The following is a 6,742-nucleotide window of genomic DNA, read 5'->3' on the forward strand; positions in this document are numbered from 1 at the left end:
TCTTTAGGCCCTTTGTTGCTGTGAAACATCCTGCAGAAGCCCAAACTCTCCACACATGGTTTCCATCATAGCAGATCATTCTTGAATAACCCCATGAAATTATTAACCCATATATCTTGATAATAGACCCTTGTTACCCCCTCACCAAATGCCTGTGCAACACTTTCGTGTTTTTAGCTCAAGTACAAATTTCTGAACTACGTCTAAACTCATTCCACTTCATTATTTTCGTTCTGAATTCTTAAACATAGATACGCATATACAGTGTGTGATCTGGTGTCCCTTCTGGCCTTCCTGAAAGGGTATCTGTCCTTGTGGAAGCACATTTTCTTCTGCAATTAGAGCTAAAATAATGAATTCTGACTTCCAGCTACTGTGGAGGATGGTCATCAGCTCATCTGGTATTTTTTATGATTTTCAAGTTCCTTTTTTATTACTTTTTATAACTATGATGAATTCAGAAGCTAGAAATAAATATAAACTGTAGCTAAAATGGCTCAGTAGCTGCTTAGCTTTCTTGCTTTTTGTTTCACTGGCAGGAAGAACTAAGGGGCTTGTAGCTGAGCACTCTGGAGACCCCAGAACGGCCCATGTTTTGAATTGTTCTCTCACTTGGGAGTTTACATTCTGAAGCAGCCATCATGGATAGATGTGGATGGGAGTTACCAGGCATACAATGATAAAACCTATGGTACTAGAAATATTTCGTGTGCGTATCCATTGGTGTCTAGATATTTAAGTCTTCTATGCTTTCACCTGCCTTTATGGATAACCTCAGTGCTGGGCGCTGGTGTAAAATGCTGAATGCAGTAGTTTGCCCTGGCCCTGTGTAGCTTGCAGGTTAAGAGAGTCAGATATGTGGATTCAGACACCTCCAAGGAGGACTGGGTCCAGATCTTGAGTTAAATATTGTGTTGGTGAGTCCGTAACTGTGTTAACTTGCTGCAAACTGCACTCGCGTATTTCTTGCTGATACTGATGCCCTAAAAGACAAAGATTAGGAGGGGTAAGAACAGGACAGAATTGATGTCCATTCCTCTCCTGTGCTAGAAAAGCTACTCTGACCACCTACCCATGGATAAGGGCTGCAGGACCTCCCCTTTGTGTACTAAGGGTAGACCACAGGTTGCTAACTCTGCACCTCCTGGAACTGTTTTGAGTAGGTTAAAGCTGTTCTACCATTTGGGGGAAATATGCAGAATGCTCCACGATTATTCAGGACTTGAAAGGGTCAGGTGTCCGTGGAGTTGACACTTCACACAAACACATGCCACATCCCTATTTTAGAAACAAGATGCTGAGACCTAGGAGAGATTCTGTTGTAGAGTGAAGAACAATCACCTGCTTATAGCATGAGTGGATTTTAGCCTGATTTCCATGCTCAGGGCATGAGGGCTGGATTCTTTTCTTAGCTCCATGCAGTCTTGGCCAATTCAAATTAATCCAACAGATTTTATTGAGTGCCTACTACACATAAGATGCTGACAGCCTAGAGGGCAGTGTTGGTCAAAATAAGGCCCACAGACCATTTGCAGGAGAATAACTAGGGTTTATTTGAAAAACGCAGATTCCTGAGCCCCGCCTCAGATTAACAAAGAGTATCTCAGAGATATTGCAGTTATTGCCTTTTTTTTGTTGTTGTTGTTGTGTTTTTTTTTTTTTTTTTTTTTTGAGACTGGGTCTTGGTCTGTCACCCAGGCTGGAGTGCAGTGTGCCATCACTACTCACTGAACCTCTCTGTTTCAAGCAATCCTCCCACCTCAGCCTCCTTAATAGCTGGGACCACAGGCAAGTGCCACCACAGCCAGCTAATTTAAAAAAAAAATGTGTGGAAACAGGGTCTCGCTGTGTTGCCCAGATTGGTCTCAAATTCCAGGGCTCAAGCAATCTTCCCACCTCGGCCTCCCAAAGTGGTAGGATTACGGTCATGAGCTACAAACTTTTCTAGTTATTGTTATGCATGACCTTAGAGTTGGGATTATATTTTATGCAGTTTTTCTGTCCCCCAAACTATAAAGAGAGTACACTGTGATAGAAAAGAGTATTTCAAGGTGAAAGGGCCTAGGTTACCACAGAGTCCACAGTGCAGGCATTGAAGTGGGCTGCTGGTGAGTGCTGGCAGTTGGGATGGAATGGTCAAGGATCTGCCAGGTGAACTCAAATGCACCACTGGGCTCTGGACTTGCTCATACTGGAGGGGCCAAACCTTTTGGGAACATGAAAATTTGCCCGCATGATAATTGTGACATTTGTATAAAATAAATAGAAATTTAGAGAAAAGTTACAAAAAAGGTACAAAGAACTACTATTTACCCTTCACCGAGATTGAACAGTAATTAGCATTTCCCCCTACTGCATTCTCTTTCTCCATACTTGTCCGCATGCACACGTGCCTACACTCACGCACACACTTGTGAATGCATTTATTTCTGACCCAGCGGAGTATTGCAAACATCATGTCCCTTTCCTGCTTAAAGATCTTATAGCAGGATCTTCCTCTTATACAACCAAACTATAATGATGAAATCTGAAACATTTAACATGAATTTAATACTATTATCTAATTCATCTTAATCCATATTCCAGTTTGCCATTCTTGCTCCAATAATGCCCTATTTAGCAATTTTTCCAGCCCAGGATCATTCTAGAGACCACCTGCAAGAGAACATTTCTGATGTGGAACGCATTTGCTAGTGATCCTCTTCCTCTGGGCTGGGTTCTCCCCTGTCATATTCTTCAAGCAGTATTTCTCTCCTGCTTTTTCTTCTAAATGTACTCTTTCTTTGATTCCTCAAGTCAGCTGAAGTAGCAAGTCATTGTTTCTCAAACTAATTTTCTTTCTTTCTTTTTTTTTTTTTTTTTTTTTTTTTTTTGAGATGGAGTCTCGCTCTGTTGCGCAGGCTGGAGTACAGTGGTGCGATCTCCGCTCAACTGCAAGCTCCGCCTCCTGAGGTCAACGCCATTCTCCTGCCTCAGCCTCCCTAGTAGCTGGGACTACAGGCGCCCGCCACCACGCCTGGCTAATTTTTTGTATTTTTAGTAGAGATGGAGTTTCACTGTGTTAGCCAGGATGGTCTTGATCTCCTGACCTTGTGTTCCACCCACTTTGGCCTCCCAAAGTGCTGGGATTACAGGCGTGAGCCACCACACTCAGCCTCTCAAACTAATTTTCATAACAAGTTAATAGCATTAAAACAGGCTTGAGGCCAGGCGCGTTGGCTCACACCTGTAATCCCAGCACTTTGGGAGGCCGAAGCAGGTGGATCACCTGAGGTCAGGAGTTTGAGACCAGCCTGGCCAACATGGTGAAACCTCATCCCTACTAAAAGTACAAACATTGACTGGGTGTGGTGGTGTGAGCCTGTGATCCCAGCTACTTGGGAGGCTGAGACAGGAGAATTGCTTGAACCTGGGAGGCGGAGGTTGCAGTGAACTGAAATCACACCACTGCACTCCAGCCTGGACAACAGAGCAAGACTCTGTTTCAAAAACAACAACAACAACAAGAAGAAACAGGCTTCTTCCTAAATAATAAATGAATGCTGTCCCAGAAGATTTTCATTATATCTATAGTCAACTTTATTATTTATTTATTTATTTATTTATTTGAAATGGAGTTTTGCTCTTGTTGCCCAGTCTGGAGTGCAATGGTGCAATCTTGGCTCACTGCAACCTCCGCCTCCTGGGTTTAAGTGATTCTCCTGCCTCAGCCTCCCAAGTAGCCAGGATTACAGGTGTATATCACCACACCTGGCTAATTTTTTCTATTTTTAATAGAGACAGGGTTTCACCATGGCCAGGTTGGTCTTGAACTCCTGACCTCAGGTGATCCACCCACCTCAGCCTCCCAGAGTACTGGGATTATAGATGTGAGCCACCATGCCTGGCTTATAGTCAAATTTCTATATCATTTTGTTTTGTGGGTAGAATGAGACTAAAAATGCCACCAGGGACCAATGCCACTAGGATCAAATGGATTTCAGCTAAATTTTATGTCTGTTATAATGCAGAGAGCACTCTAGTATTATTTAACCTCTTGCAGAAAATGAATCCTGTTGTCAAGCCAGCGTCATTTGAGGAAGAAGTCTCACTTATAAACAGAAATACAAAAATTCTAAATAAAATATTGGCAAATGGAGTTCAATAATATATTAAAAGAAAAAGTATGTGACAAAGTAAGATTTATTTTAGGAATACAGGAGGCTTGAAATTAAACATCTTTCTAAATATCACTAGATCAATAAAATAAGAAAAACGTGATCCCATCAGCAGATGCTACAAAAATGTTTGAAGCAATTCAGCTGCCATTCCCAAAATAAGAACTCTAAATAAAATAGGAATAGAAAAAAGCCACTTAACCGGAATTCATACCATTTACAAAAACCAGTAGCATGCTGCCCAAAATGGTAAAATTCTGAAATGATTTCATTTAAAATAAGAAGTTAATTAAGATGCTTGCCATCGCTATATAATTCATTGTTTTCGTATATTTGGCAACTGCAAAGAAGATTGCAAATATTGGGAAAACAGTGAACAATCTCTGTACTTATACAAATATGCTCACAAAAATATAGTAATGTAAATATGTTCATATATGATTGTTTATCTAGAAAACAAAACCAGTAGAGAAATACTAGAATTATAAGAGAATTTGATAAAGTGACCAGATACATGATAAATATATTTTAAAAATCAATAGCCGTTTTCTAGCCTAGCAATAAATAGCTTTTTTTGTTTGTTTTTTTTTTTGCTCTGGCAATGGACACCTAAAAATGCAAAGGAAGTAAGAATTCTTTCAATAAAGCAATTACAATTGTATATTGCATAGGAAAAATGTCTACAGTACCTACATTTTTAAAAGTCTTATTGAACAAATGGAAAAACATACTATTTTCTTGTATGGGAAGACTTAATATCATAAAAGATTTAACTCTTCTAAAATTAATATAGATATATGTGATTCCACATAGAATCAATCCCAACAGGTGAATGTTTTGGGAGGAAAGGGGAAAGCTGCATATAGTTATATTAAAGTATTAATGGAATTTACACGTATCTGAGAATAAATATGTAAAGCACGCTCAAAAAAAGATCATAAAAGTAGACTTCTTTTTACTAAATATCAGACTGTACTATGAAGCCACCATAACCAAATCACTGTTATTGACAAATAAGTTGGAGATTCTAGAACTACATTCCCATTCTAGGGTCTGCATGTGTAATACATGAGAATTTGATTAGCCTTAAAGGTGATCTTTCAATGTATTGGAGAAAGTTTGGCCTCATTAATTATGTTGTCACAACTGGCTCTTAATTTGGAAAAAAAAATGGACTCCTATATAAAAAAATTCCAGATATATTAAAGACTTAAATGTGGAAAATAAAATAGTGAAATCCTATAAGACACTCCTGAAAACATGTAATTTTCATGGAGGAGAAACTTCTGTAGCCACAATTGGACACGCAGAAGCATTTCTTGGCCATTTAAATATTAAAAGCTTTTATATGGCAAAAGAACCCATTTTAAAAACCAATAGACAAAGAGTGCATTTGCATGAAATTTCATAACATAAAGACAGAGTTGATATCTGTTCTACTCAAAGAGCTCTTTAAAAAGAGGATAAGCCATGGATACAAAGTAGACAAAAGACGTGAGTTAGACATTCCACAGAACTGCAAATGCAGATAGCCAACAAATGTGTGAAAACATGCTCAAACTCACTGGTAGTTGGGGAAATGCAGCTTTTTAAAGTAAGAAGTAGACAAAAGACATGAGCAGACATTCCACAGAACTGCAAATGCAGATAGCCAACAAATGTATGAAAACATGCTGAAACTCACTGGTAGTTGGGGAAATGCAGCTTTTTAAAGTAAGAAGTAACATCTTTAATTTTTAAGACTGGAGAACATTAAAAGACCAATGTAACAACCATTGCTGATAGGGAAATAGGAAAAAATCTGTGATTGTCTTTTGCAATGGGAGAGGAAAATGCTTTCAAAATCCTTTGAAAGGCAGAATCTAGTAAAATTAAAAATGCATGTATCCTTTTAACTCTGCTGCTGGGCCTTCTTCCCATAGAGATAAAAGAAAAAGCCTGTATGTTATAATATAGTATAGATATGTATTACATGTTTGTGGTAACAAAGAACTGGGAAGAAAATAAATGCCCATCAGTGGGTGAATGGCTTAAAAAAATGGTACATCCGTACTATGAATTATTATGTGAGCATTAAAAGACTGCATTAGCATCAAACCCAAGGGACTTGGGGGGCTTTCTGTAATGCATTGTTTAGCGAGAAGAACATGATGAAGAAAAATGTGTATAATGTCTACTTTTTTGGTTGGCAGGGGACGGGGTCTCACTCTGTTGCCCAGGCCAGAATGCAATGGTGCAATCATAGCTCATGCAGCCTTGACCTCCTGGGCTGGAGCAGTCCTCTTGCCTCCATTTCCCAAGTAGCTGGGACTACAGGCACACACTACCTCGGTGTGTTCTGTGAAATTGTGACAGGGTCTTGGTGTGTTGCACAAGCTGGTCTCGAACTCCTGTCTTGCCCTCCCAAAGTGCTAGGATTGCAGGCAGGAGCTACCATGATTGGCCAGCGTCAACGTTTGATGAAACAAATTATGATCCCTAGTGTGTGTGTGTGTGTGTGTGTGTGTAGTATGCTATAGGCAGAGTGGAAAATGTGTAGGCATGCTGGGCTTCATTATAGCATGGTGATGAAGGACAGGGGAGAA

At 39.6% G+C, this 6,742-nt stretch overlaps 1 protein-coding gene across 2 annotated transcripts in view; it reads left to right on the top strand.

The window, feature by feature from the left end:
• ATP8A2 (ATPase phospholipid transporting 8A2) overlaps window positions 1-6,742 on the top strand; it is a 653,147-nt gene that overhangs the window by 458,466 nt on the left and 187,939 nt on the right. The window lies entirely within an intron of this gene.

This window comes from Macaca thibetana, chromosome 17, assembly GCF_024542745.1.
Source record: "Macaca thibetana thibetana isolate TM-01 chromosome 17, ASM2454274v1, whole genome shotgun sequence".
Taxonomy (NCBI): Eukaryota; Metazoa; Chordata; class Mammalia; order Primates; family Cercopithecidae; genus Macaca; species Macaca thibetana.